The 12,766-nt window shown below is 43.6% G+C and overlaps 3 non-coding genes across 3 annotated transcripts; 2 read left to right on the top strand and 1 right to left on the bottom strand.

The window, feature by feature from the left end:
• Positions 1 to 1,725: 1,725 nt before the first annotated feature.
• On the bottom strand, positions 1,726 to 1,807 carry trnas-gcu (transfer RNA serine (anticodon GCU)). The gene has a single exon. It is a non-coding gene; the product is annotated as a tRNA-Ser (tRNA).
• Positions 1,808 to 5,922: 4,115 nt separating this feature from the next.
• trnal-cag (transfer RNA leucine (anticodon CAG)) lies at positions 5,923 to 6,004 on the top strand. The gene has a single exon. It is a non-coding gene; the product is annotated as a tRNA-Leu (tRNA).
• A 1,490-nt stretch (positions 6,005 to 7,494) lies between these two features.
• On the top strand, positions 7,495 to 7,567 carry trnav-cac (transfer RNA valine (anticodon CAC)). The gene has a single exon. It is a non-coding gene; the product is annotated as a tRNA-Val (tRNA).
• Positions 7,568 to 12,766: the final 5,199 nt, after the last annotated feature.

The following is a 12,766-nucleotide window of genomic DNA, read 5'->3' as shown; positions in this document are numbered from 1 at the left end:
TGCTCCATGTCAATAGAAGCGGTCCAGTTGAGGTTGGATCTACCACTCTCATGCCCAAATGCTCACAGGTGCTACATGTCATTAAGGGCTGGTCCTTGTGAGGTTGGTCCTCCCAGTCTGATGTCCAAATGCTCCCTCCTCCATGTCAATAGAAGCGGTCCAGTTGAGGCTGGATCTATCACTCTGATGTCCCAATGCTTCCCGCTGCTACTTGACATTAAAAGCTGCTCCAGGTGAGAGTGGAGCTCCCAGACGGATCTCACAAAACTCCTTGCTCCATGTCGACTGAAGCTGCTTCAAATTAGGTAAGATCCCGCAGTCTGATGTTCCAATGGTCCCTGCTGCTGCCACGTCAATAGAAGCTGCTCCGGGTTAGGTTGGATCTCCCAGCCTGCTTCCCCAATGCTCCCTGCTACTCCAAGTCAATAAAAGCTTCTCCAGGTGTGGTTGGAACTCCCAGCCTGCTGCCCCAATGCTCCCTGGTCCATGTGAGCAGACGCTGCTCCAGATGAGGTGGGATCTCCCAACCCTTGCAACTCACACACCTCTATACCAACTTAGAAATAGTGCCCACTGACCATTTCCACCATTGGAGCCATTGGTGGAATATCCGCATCATGTGAATTTAATATTATTTTTCGTCAGCACCGAATCATTACTTCCAAAAGACATTCTTTCTTAAATATTGTTTATCATGTGCATATTGCAGTCAATCCGAAGTTAGATAATGGTGCTAATTGATGTATGCTCAATAAAAATTACATCATATTTTTCATGTTGAGTAACTGCCACTTAGCAAGGGCAATGTTTGTAATGAAATCACACTTTTATTACAGGTGAGGGAATGTGTTTGTATTATTTAAAATGAACTTGTCCACTGTGTACAATGATGAAATGGATCTCAATTTCAAAGCAAACTTGGTTACGTTGTCATCCATCTTGACATGTGGTGTCCTTTTCTTTCAATGACACAGGTATTAGAACGAAACGTCTGTTAATGACATGCGTATAAAGACACATTAAATCATTTTTCATGCTAATGCTGCATGAATTTGCGATTATTGCTCCACAGTTTAGGTTCAGTCCCTGCAGTGAGCATGCTACTTCTCCAGTTGTCCATAGTTCAATGTGATGCATCCAGTGTCTGCATAACGTTTTGGAGCTTGATTCCCACATCTTGTGTTTATCTGTGTCTTGTGTCCAGCCTTCATCAATGCGAGAGCAACGGGCGATAAAGAGACCAATGTGAAAGTCTCTCCGTATCCATGCATGGCACCCATATCTGCAATTCTCTTCTGTGCATTTTCAGCCAGTTCTCGGTGCCCCAACACCCACGCCCTGCCCCTTTTGAAATATTTCCATTATTTTGTTCTGCCTTTCTGTGCTCTTCTCACCAACATGAATCACTTCTACTCAACCTGCTCCAGATTTCATTTGAAAAAACAGTCATTAAGAATCGCATTACATAAACATGCGCTTCGCATCTCTTGTATTTTGGTTTCCTGGATCTCTTTCATATGATAAAAGGTCACAGCAGCTTTGAAAAAGAAAATCGCGTTACTTTTCATTATCCCAATGTGATCTACGTTTCAATGCAGTTTAAGCAACTGACTCAAATTATTCTTTGAGATTTTATAATAGCGTCGATGCATATAAACTGACCATTGGAGTTCCAATTTCAATAAGACAGGAGTGAGCATGCAAAAATAGCAACATTGAAAACAGCGACGAGAGTGGGACTCGAACCCACGCGTGCAGAGCACAATGGATTAGCAGTCCATCGCCTTAACCTCTCGGCCACCTCGTCACGTATATGAGTTCGTGCATGAATAAGTGAATTGCGTAAATTATGCAGAACAGCAGATATTTCTCCCTGGTCTGGTGAAATGCTAAATAGCACAGTACGGTCCCAAGAGTATGGTCTGACCTCTGGGTTGTGGGGCAATGGCATTCCCACTGTGACACTCTGCTTACAGTGATCTAAGCAAAAATGAAGAAAAGACTATGTAACAAAGTCTGTTGAATTCTGTGAAGATTTGAAGTCAACAGAATGAAGAACCCGAGAAAGCAGGATGTGTTCCTTCAAGAAAGCGTTGGCTAGAGCTCATAAGGATAGTGGACTCAAGGGTTATGGGGATAAGGCAGGAACAGGATACTGATTGAGGATGATCAGCCATGATCGCAATGAATGGTAGTGCCGGCTCGAAGGGCAGAATGGCCTACTCCTGCACCTATTGTCTATTGTCTATTAAATTGCCTGTGAGGAATTGTTTTCGAGACTGGAGGAGAGTGCATAGTGCTCAATGTCATTATTCAGAACACCTTTCTTCTGCTCAGATGTTTTTGACCAGCACTTCTGTATAGAACAGACACTTTCAAAATCCTAAATAAGACTAAACAGACAATTGAATTCAGCAATGCAAAAACCTTGATCTGTATCATTTTCCTGGGCCATGCAACACCAAGTATGATCACAGCAACACAGTGAGCAAGTGTCAGAAGGAAAATTAGTGCAGTGCCAGAGAGAATGCTGGGAGCAGCAGTTGACACACGGGGAAGTGCATTTCCCACAACAGGAACACTACCAAAAAGCGGACTGTGGTGGAAGAATTCAGAGGGGGTTTACACTTTGGAATTTGATACCAGAGACACAATGGAGATCTGTCATTGAGTCTGTTAAAGATGAAGATTTTAAGATTTCTACAGATGAAAAACAAAATAAAATGTTCATTGGTTAGTGAAGGCAAATGTTGCAATTATATATTTCAAAAATCTACCCATCTTTGCAATGAGTAGCTCACCATTTTCCTCACTCGGAGTCAGAACCACTGGTGAAGATGATCGTTAAATCCCCGTTACTAGCCATGGAATCAGAGAACTTCGGTTTCCCAAACGTTAAGGTACAACCAGGAACTTGGAGATAAGCATTAATGTGTTGCTCCTGTGATGCAGGTGACAGTGCATGGTATCTCTGTGCCAGTATAGTGGGCTGTGCTGCGCTGAAGTTTTAAGTTTGAGCCTCACATGGAGCAGCTTCAATTATTCATTGTCTTGAGGGGTACGGATAGAAGGTGATATTGAGCAAAGCCAAGTTTATGGGAAAATACCCGTGTTTGTGGATTGAGAAATGACCTTTATTGGATAATAACTCCTTGATCAACAAACATACTGCAAGTAGTTAAAACGTGAAGAGACATGTGTGGAGAGAGAGCCAAAGGTGATTGTTCAGCAGGTGGATAACGTTTCCCATGTGCATTGCTTTAATTTCGCGAAAATAAATGTTGAACTGGTTTTATGTTATGCATTTTGTTGCAAAGTCGCAAAGGTTATTGCAATAATCAAAAAGGAAAAATCACATAGGACCGTTTGAATATTGTATTGAATTGAATTTTGGCCTGAGCATATTTTATCTTCAATGGCATGCTGCAGAGAAGTACAGAGGGTTAACAATACAAAATAACAGATCTTCTTGGTGCATTTCTTGGGTGGAGTAAAGAATGTACGAAATATACATAACATCATGTGAATGTGGTCGAATCTTTAAAGTAGGTGTTGCGTCTCCAAGTGACGATTCAATTCCGACTGATTAGGATATAACTTCTGTCTGCAGTTATTTTAGGACATCAGCTCCATTTACAGAGTTTCACCATGAATAACACGCCACACCTTACCAATCCATGAACGTTTTTTACTCAATCTTAATCAGTTCTACGTGTTCATGAAATGTCTTTGTGGCTGAAGTCAACCAAATTCGAAATTCTTACGCAACCACACTGACTTCCTCTCAATGGTAAATTCCCTCCTTGTATGTTTGTTCGTGTATCTTTTAAAACACTGTGAAATCAGCTTCTACGTTTTATTTCTGGAAAGTCGTTCACGATTTAACTAACTGTATTGATTGGAAGAAACTCTCATTCAAACTTTTCTTAATCATTCACTAATGGTTTTGAAGCTCTAACTAAAGTTATTGATTCACTCGAAAGAGGGGATTTCCCTGATTTAGTCATTCAAACCTCACGTTATGTGAAAATCTCATTTGTTGACTTCAAACTTGGGTGTTTCTGCTCCAGCATTTCCAGATCTCGTGAATAAACTCCCTCATTCTTTCCATCATCCCGTTTGCATCCTTTCTGATATTTTTATGTCTCAGTAAACAACGTCACTTGGCTTTCTAATATCTTGCTATCCAGGAAACAGCGTCGGTGTCCTTTCTAACCTCTTCACATGTTGTTGGTGGAGCATGAGGACAAGGATTACACACAATGCTCCCACTGAGGGTGACCTGAAGATTTTACAGTCACACTATGAACTCTTTGCTTTTTAAATATGACGTCACTATGTATAAACTCCACTCAGGTAAATTATTATCTATCCAGTTCATGAACATCATCTCCGTAGGATCGAAAATTATCTATCACTCCCTTTATTCTTCCATGAAATGTTTGAAAGTTTTGTAAGGCCAACATCTCTAACTCCCGTGCCCTGAGTGAGCCTCAGCTATTTCTAAAGGCGACTCAAGTTCAAATACTTCATAGTGTGTCTCCAGTCATTCCAGTGCAGACTGGTTCTGGACAGTAAATGTCATCACCAAAGGCCACCGTGGATCTGAAATCAAAGTTTTTTCACATAGTAATTGTCTTAGCTATTGTGTATCGTACGTCCATGTTCTTTTTCAATGTGTTCATCATTTCATGGGTCCCTGTATTGAATTCTACTGAATGATTAATTTGTGAATGGAGACTTTCCCTTCACCACTCATTCGAAACTCCATGGACATTGAATGATTTTACTCATATGCTTCCAGAGGACAGTCCTGCCATCACTGGGATGAATCAGTGAACATTCCGGACGTATTCTTGAAGGCAAGGATTTCCTTCTCCAGTTTAGGGGATCATTACTGCACTGAATCCCATGTGTGCCTTCATTAAGATCAGAACAGTTGCAGCAAGATTTTAAAACTAAGATTTGGCAATCTGCTTGCATTGGCAAGAATAACATCGCATCCTTTTGGTTTTCTTTAAATCACTGACGAGAAGGAAAATGTAAACGGGGAGAGCGAGTGGGAAAGTGAGGCAGTTGCAGCTCTGGTGAAACTCCTTCTTTGTGAGTCTCTCAGCAACAAGAGATATGCAGGTGACTCATTCGTGAGAGATCTTCACATCGAGAACAAAAAGCAACCAAGTGCAGTTAGCACCACTTCCGGAGTGGGGGGGGGGGTGAGCAGTAACTTCTGTCGCTATGTTCAGAAACTGCCTTTTCGATTTACTTGGACACAAACTGCATTTCTAAAAAGCACCATGGAGTTTAGCAAAATTTATTGAGTCGCTTCTTGTCGATTCCCACACAGGTTTCCAACTCAGTTGATATCCATGTGGCTCAAGTCCAGGTGTGAACATCTCTGCAGTAAATTGCACGGTTAAGGTAAAAGGCAAGGAAAGTGGCTTCTCGATTAGAAACAGTTAGTGACTTGAAACTATGCTGCACGGTATGATGTGGAACACGGCCTGCTCAGCTTTGTGCATTTTCCCTGTAGTCCGGTGTGTTTCGTGTTCCGTGTAAACGTGAACGTTGTCCTGTTTCGAGCAATCGGTGAAATCATTCAGCAAAGCAAGAATCGAAATTGAAGTAATGTCAAGCAGCTCATGGTGATTTGACCAAATCATACCGAACATATATTCTCACGCAGTCAAAGATACATTTCTGGCTGAAAAGAGTCTGAGAAGATAGACACAGCTTACCATTGATTTTTGTCTGGATTGATGGGCTTTCATTATCTGCTGCGAAATAGACATTGTAGCCGGGCACATACCAGCTGCTGTGCGAGTCGGACAGGGACCATGGAACCCTTTTCATGTGACTTTGCATGTGTGGTTATGCAGGAGCACAATTCGAAATGCAAGAAAATGGGCGCTCAGGCTGTCTGGTAGTGTGGCCGAGCGGTCTAAGGCGCTGGATCCAGGTTCCAGTCCTGTAAAGGGCGTGGGTTCGAATCCCACCACTGCCATTTCAGCTGATCAACTCGAATGCTGCTTCGATCCCCGCTGCATTGATGTTCTCGGAGAATTAACTGTGGACAGGTGCCGAGTATTGTCAGGTCTCTCAGCTGCCATGATGTTATTCGCCTCCCCTGCAGAAAATCGCAAGCAGCTCAGCGATTGGTTTATGTTCCAGGCAAGTTGAGGTTTTACTGGAACCGAATGGAGACTGTTATTTCATCGCTGTTGTGAAACAAAGTCCGGCGGTGAGTCGATTCATCGTTATTTGGCTTTCTGGCGAATGGGAAAATCTTTCCAATGCATATGTTATTGAATTTCTCCCATTTCCTGCATTTCCGTCCTGGAGACACCGGAAGGGAAAGGTAATCTAATCGAGACTGTGATTGGTGAAATTCACTTTTTTATGGCCCATACTTATTATATTCTTTCTTTCTCTCTTTTCAGCATTGTCTGGGAAGTGGTGGTGCACTAAGGCTGCAGTATGTTTGAAAGAGTAGTTTGGAATTGCCCTGTTGTTAGTTGTGAGATTACTTTATGCCTCATGCCCTCGGACTGTCTCACATTTAGCATTCATGCTTCGCTGTGTCTGAACATGCATTAGGTATGCCAGTTTTGTTTGTGTTCCGTGTTAAATGCTTTCTGTTTGCGATTCGGTCAATACATTACGAGTTAACAGGGGTTCTGAGGTAACTTGCAGCAGCAAAAATCCTCAACTGAGGATCTGGGAAAGTTTCACGAAGCATGGTCAGTCGGAGCAAAAGTAAGGAAGTCGTTCGTTTCTGCAGTGTTTCACAATACTACCTTTCCCGTGAGCAGTCGAACAGACTAAATGATTGTGCTACAGACTGCGACGGCAAGCTCCGCTGAAAAGTAATCCTTTAATACCGGTGTAAGCAACGCAAGGTTATTGGGGTACACCGCGTGGAAACAGAGACTTCGGTGTATCTCATCCATGCTCACCACATCACCAAAATTAAACAAGTCCCGTTCCACAGCATTTCTCCTCAATCCCTCTAAACCCATCCTATCCAGAAACTCATCCGATTACCATTGCAATTTTCTGAGTGCAATAGCCTCCTCCACTCCCTCTGGTAGCTCATTCCATACACCCACAACCTTGTGAGTGGAAAATGTGCGTCGGGGTCCTTTGTCAATTTCAGACCACTCACCTTAAACCTATGCTCTCGAGTTTCCAACTCACCCTAGCTTGTGTAAAACACGTAAATACTCAGTTTACAACCCTTCCATAAAACCATGTCGCAGCCGTTATGCTGCCGGGAAAGTTGTCCCAGCTTATTCCACTTCACACTCCAGTCCAAACATTGACGACATCCTTGTCTATATTTTGTCACTAATTTCAGTCTATATTTTTTGACTTTTTCAAGATGTCAATTTCCTGGATAACAACGAGCTATTGGAAAAAGAAAGGTGAAACGTAGAATGGCTTCAACTTTCAGTGCTGGATGCCACAGAGCCGCAACGCGCTCGGCTGAAGCTCGTTTCTGTAGTGTAGTGGTCATCACGTTCGCCTCACACGCGAAAGGTCCCCAGTTCGAAGCTGGGCAGAAACTGCTTTGTTCTTCAATTGCAGCCTTTTACACGGACAAGAACGGAGCTTTCTTGCTTGCTCTCCCATCTGCAAATCTGCCTTCGAAAATGCTCGAACAAATCTGCTCTCTTTGTGAAATGTGATGCACTTCCATTTAATTAGTGAGCAAAGCATTGTAAAGGCTTGTTCTGATCAGAACCATTGTAAAACCTGGTTCTGATCATAAGTCATTCTGTTTGAGAGTGTAGTTACCGCGTTCTGATCCCTTCCACGAAAAACTGTCCCGCATTTGCATTCCTTGCGCAGGCGGACCGGTTCAAAGACAGGGAAGAAGCTGATGCGCTGGTGCTACTGATCAGCGCACCACTGATTCCTGAACTAGTCTGTCTGTCAAATGTAAACCAAAGTCTTCTCTGCAAGGCCTCATTTGGAAACTCTCTGTCGTTATTCAACGTGCGAGAATTGGCAGCAGAGGTGCTGAATCATGGTTTGGATCAGTTCGCACGTTAGTGACTCATTCAATCAGCAACAGCAATGAAAGAAATTATACTCTCCGAGGAACCTCTTGGACCTGTGCTTTCATAGCACCGCTAGTATTAAGGTGCGCTCCGAGATCTAAGCCATGTTGGAACTGAAACGGAGGAATTGACAGAGAGGCTGCAGAATGACATCGCATCCTTTTGGTTTTCATTAAATCACTGACGAGCAGGAAACTGTAAACGGGGAGAGCGAGTGGGAAAGTGAGGCAGTTGCAGCTCTGGTGAAACTCCTTCTTTTTGAGTCACTCAGCAACAAGAGGCGTGAAGGTGACTCAGCCTGAGAGCTCTTCACATCGAGAACAAAAAGCACTCAAGGGCAGTTAGCACCACTCCCGGAGTGGGGGTGGGGTGACATAATTACCTTTTGACTTCAGTTACTATGTTCAGAAACTGCCTTTTAAATTGAGGTGAACAGAAACTGCATTTCTAATAAGCACCATGGAATTTAGCAAGATTTATTGAGTCGCTTCTCGTCGATTCCCACACAGGTTTCCAACTCAGTCGGTATCGATGTGGCTCATGTCCAGGTGTGAACATCCTTGCAGCCAATTGCACGGTTAAGGTAAAAGGCAAGGAAAGTGGCATCTCGAACCAGCCCCGAGGTCAGAGCATCCTCACAATGTGATCTGTCGTTCTCGGATTGTAATGCTACCTCCGCTTTTAGGGTGGAGAACATTCTTTCTTATGCTGCAAAACAGACACAGTGACTGAAACTATGCTGCACGGTATAATGTGGAACACGGCCTGCTCAGCTTTGTGCATTTTCCCTGTTGTCCGGTGTGTTTCATGTTCCATGTAAACGTGAAAGTTGTCCTGTTTCGAGCAATCATTGAGCAAAGCAAGAATCGAAATTGAAGTAATGTCAAGCAGCTCATGGTGATTTGACCAAATCGTAACCGAACATATACTCTCACGCACTCACAGAAACATTTGTAGCTGAAAAGAGTCTGAGTAGGTAGACTCAGCTTACCATTGATTTTTGTCTGGATTGAGGGGCTCCTTCTTTGTGTTTCACTCAGAACCAGAGACATGAAGGTGACTCTGGCAGAGTGCTCTTCACATCGAGAACAAAGAGCACTCAGGGCAGTTAGCACCTCTTTGACATCTTTGGGGTGGGGTGGGGCAATCACCTTTTGACTTCTGTTAAGATCCTCAAAAACTGAAAGTTGTCCTGTTTCGAGCAGAGGACGAAATCATTTACCAAAGCAACAATCCAAATACCAGCAATATCATGCAGCTCATGGTTACTTTGCCCAATCATATCCGAATATACAGTCTCTCATACAGACATTACATTTGTGGCTTTAGCAAATCTCAGAAGCTTGATTCCAGCTATCAAATGATTTTTGGCTGGATTGAATGTTTGTTGCGAGATTGATATTGTAGTTGGTCATATCCCTGCAGCTGTGCCAGCAGGAGAGGGATCCAGAACTGTTTCCCTGTGACTTTGCTTCTAATGTTTCACAGGAGCACCATGGAAGGTGTAAGACAATACACTGCAGCTGTGGCTGGTTTCGTGGCCAAGTGACCGAAGGAACTGCTTTCTCACTACAAACTCTCAGGTGGCTCGAGTTCAGATCCAACCGCTGCCCTTTGTGGGTGTGCTGTTTGTTTTACTGCAACCTGTTAAATGCTGCTGTGTTTAAATTCCAACACAACCATGTGGTTTTGCTTTTGGAAATGTACCTCTGATTTGGGAGAGTGCACACTCTCTATCCTGTCAGTGTTTATGCTGTTATGATCACGTTTGCGTCCCACATGAAATGTCCCCGTTCTCAAGCGGTTCTACTGCTGCATCATGTTCCGGCCAAGTTGTGTTATTCACTGTTTTCACTGAAACAGAACGGAGATTGGTATTGCATCGCTGTTGTGAAACAAAATCCTGCAGTGACTTTACTTCTCATTATTTGGTGTTCTGGCGAATGGGAAAATAATTCACTACATTGTGATGTCATATGGTCTTAAATTTCTTTTATTTCCTTCCCTTCTGCCCTGGAGATGGAGGAAGCAGGCACTGCCGCATTGTTGATCGGATGGGCAAATTAATCTAAACGAGACTGTGTTTGGGAATCTCTTAACTTTTCATTGTCCGTTCATGTTCAGTTCTTTCTTTTCCTCATTTCGGAGCTTTTCGGGAGGTGGCGTGCACCAAGTTTCCAATACATTTTGGGAGTGCAGTTTGGAATTGCTCTGAAGGATCTGGGAGATGTTTATGGCTGATTGCCCTCGCACTGTCCCCAGAACAGCATTCATGCTTCAATGTCTCTTAAAATGTATGTTAAACAAACTCCCATTTCCCAGCATCTGGCCCTATCCCACTAAACCTTTCCTATCCAGAAGCTCAGCCGGTTGCCTTTGAAATCTTCTGAGTGTACGAGCCTCCTCCACTTCCTCTGGTCGCTGATTCCATACACGCACAACCTTCTCTGTGGGATAGGTGCCTCATTCCGTTTTATATTTTACCCGTCTCACCTTAAACCTATGCTCTCCAGTTTTTAACTCGCCCCATATTGCAGAGATCAATAACTCAAATTTTTCTGTTGACAAACCTTCCTTAAGGTCATGCTGACGATGAAGGGTAAGACGTCCCAGTATGTTCAGGCTCGCCCGACATTCCAAACTGTGCATCCCTGACACCATCTTTGTTTATATTTTGTGAGCAATTTCACGTGATTTTCTTATTTTTTAAATGATGCCAATTACGCTGGAAATAACCAGCTCCTGGAAACAGAAAGATGAAGCGTTGAGCCGCTGTAAATTTTAGTGCTGGCCGACTCTGAACACCAGCTGCTCGCGGGATGTTGCCTGTAATGTAGTGGCTGTTAGAGTCACCTCATACACGAAAACTCCCCGCTTCAAAATCGGGCAAGAATAGCCTTATTCCCGATGGCAGCCTTTCAGACTGACATGAGCAGAGATTTGTAACTTGCTGTTCACGTCAGCAAACCTGGCTTTGAATTTGCTCGCTCATACATGCTCGAGTGATGAAACGGAATACAATCCCATTTCATTTCTGTGTGAAACATTTTCACAGTGTTCGCCAAACTGGTTTTGAATATGCACAGATGTGTACAGCACTGATGGCCATTCTGTGTCACAGTGGAGTTCTGGACTCTGATCCTTCCACTAAAAACAGTACACATTTGCTTTCCTTGGGCAGGCGGCCTGGTTCAAAGCCAAGGGGCAAAGGTTCCCAGCAAAAATCCTCAACTGAGAACCTGGGCATGTTTCATGGGGAATGGTCAGTGGGAGTAACATCGTGGAAGCTCCGGTTCTGCAGTGTTTCTAAACACTAAATTCAAGAGCGATTGGATTTTAGTATTCTGAGGCATAATTTAAATTGATTGGTAAAATTGGAATTGTTTCTTAATTACCAAACAAAAACTGACTTGTTCCACAGCCAACCGTTACATCTTTCCAATTTTTGTACAGGCTGAGACTGCGAGCTGGTCATCACAGGTATTTGTCAGCGCTCAGTTCCGAACAGCATTCACTCTCATTTGAAGGTGGAGGGCACGTCTTCAACTTCATAACACTGTTCTCATCACAAAATCCTGCAGCTTCTCATCATGGGGACAGGGGTTGGATTGCAACCGTTCCCGTATTAAATGTAAAGATTTTCACACGGGAAGCGCCATTCATGAGGTGGGAGTGGGGATGGGGGAGTTTCTGTAAGCTGTGTCCCAGGGCTGTGCAGGGAGCTGCAGTGGCACTGTCTGTTGACAGCAGGGGTCTGGAGAGAGCAGTGTTTGTCCCTATCTTACTCCATGTGGAGCCCAGGGAACACAGAATCATCAATGGTTTGGGCTGCAATTCAACCTTGCCATGGATTTTCCGGTTTAAATGGAGCTAGGGTTGTATTCCCATAGTCTGATCTGGAACAACCAAAGCTCCATACCTGGATGGTGTCAAACTACCAACCTTTATCTTTCAGCCCACTGCTGACCATTGGAGTCATACAGCCTGTCACCAAACAGGCGTGCCGATTTCCCTAAAGCAGGAAGGTTAGCGGGGATCTGAAGGGCGGTGGAACAACTGGAGCTCTCACTGTTTTCAGAGTCTGTCACCAATTTTCCTGCTTTCATTACCAAAAGTGTCAGAGAGCTTGAGGGGTCTGCAAACACCCAGAGGGAAAGGAACTGGGAATTAGAGATACCCAGATCGTTCAAAATGACTGCCTGAGCTACATCACTATGACTCTGGTACTGGGATAATTCAAGCACATGGCTTGACAGAATCTGAAAATTAAATACAGAACTTCAGGCTGTTCAGTCCAAATGAGATCCATTAAGATACAGTGGACATTGAATCTCTTCCATATAGCGACTTCATCAAATCCTCCCTGTCAATCTATCCACAATCTTAATTTTTGTATTTCTTCGTCCATTTCCCCCAGCTAATGTGACATCTTGTTTTCATCTTCCTTATCTATACCAATTATAAGCCAATAAGCTCTATTGCATCTCGCTTCAACTCCAGTTGCTCCATTGCATCCTAAATCACTCCTTAATCTTACTGGTAAATGAAATGAGTCTATCCTCTCTCTGACCTCCCATCTTCACAAATGTTGATGTCTCTGTTGTGAATATACTGATCACCCTCGACCTGGAGGAGGGATAATGCGAGTTTCTGAAATTATCGAGAGGGTGCAGGAGGAACCCAATAGAACTGGCACCTTTTGG

This window comes from Hemiscyllium ocellatum, unplaced genomic scaffold, assembly GCF_020745735.1.
Source record: "Hemiscyllium ocellatum isolate sHemOce1 unplaced genomic scaffold, sHemOce1.pat.X.cur. scaffold_905_pat_ctg1, whole genome shotgun sequence".
Lineage (NCBI taxonomy): Eukaryota > Metazoa > Chordata > Chondrichthyes > Orectolobiformes > Hemiscylliidae > Hemiscyllium > Hemiscyllium ocellatum.
The sequence above is the reverse complement of the archived record's forward strand: the minus strand, read 5'-3'. Positions and strand labels throughout refer to the sequence as shown.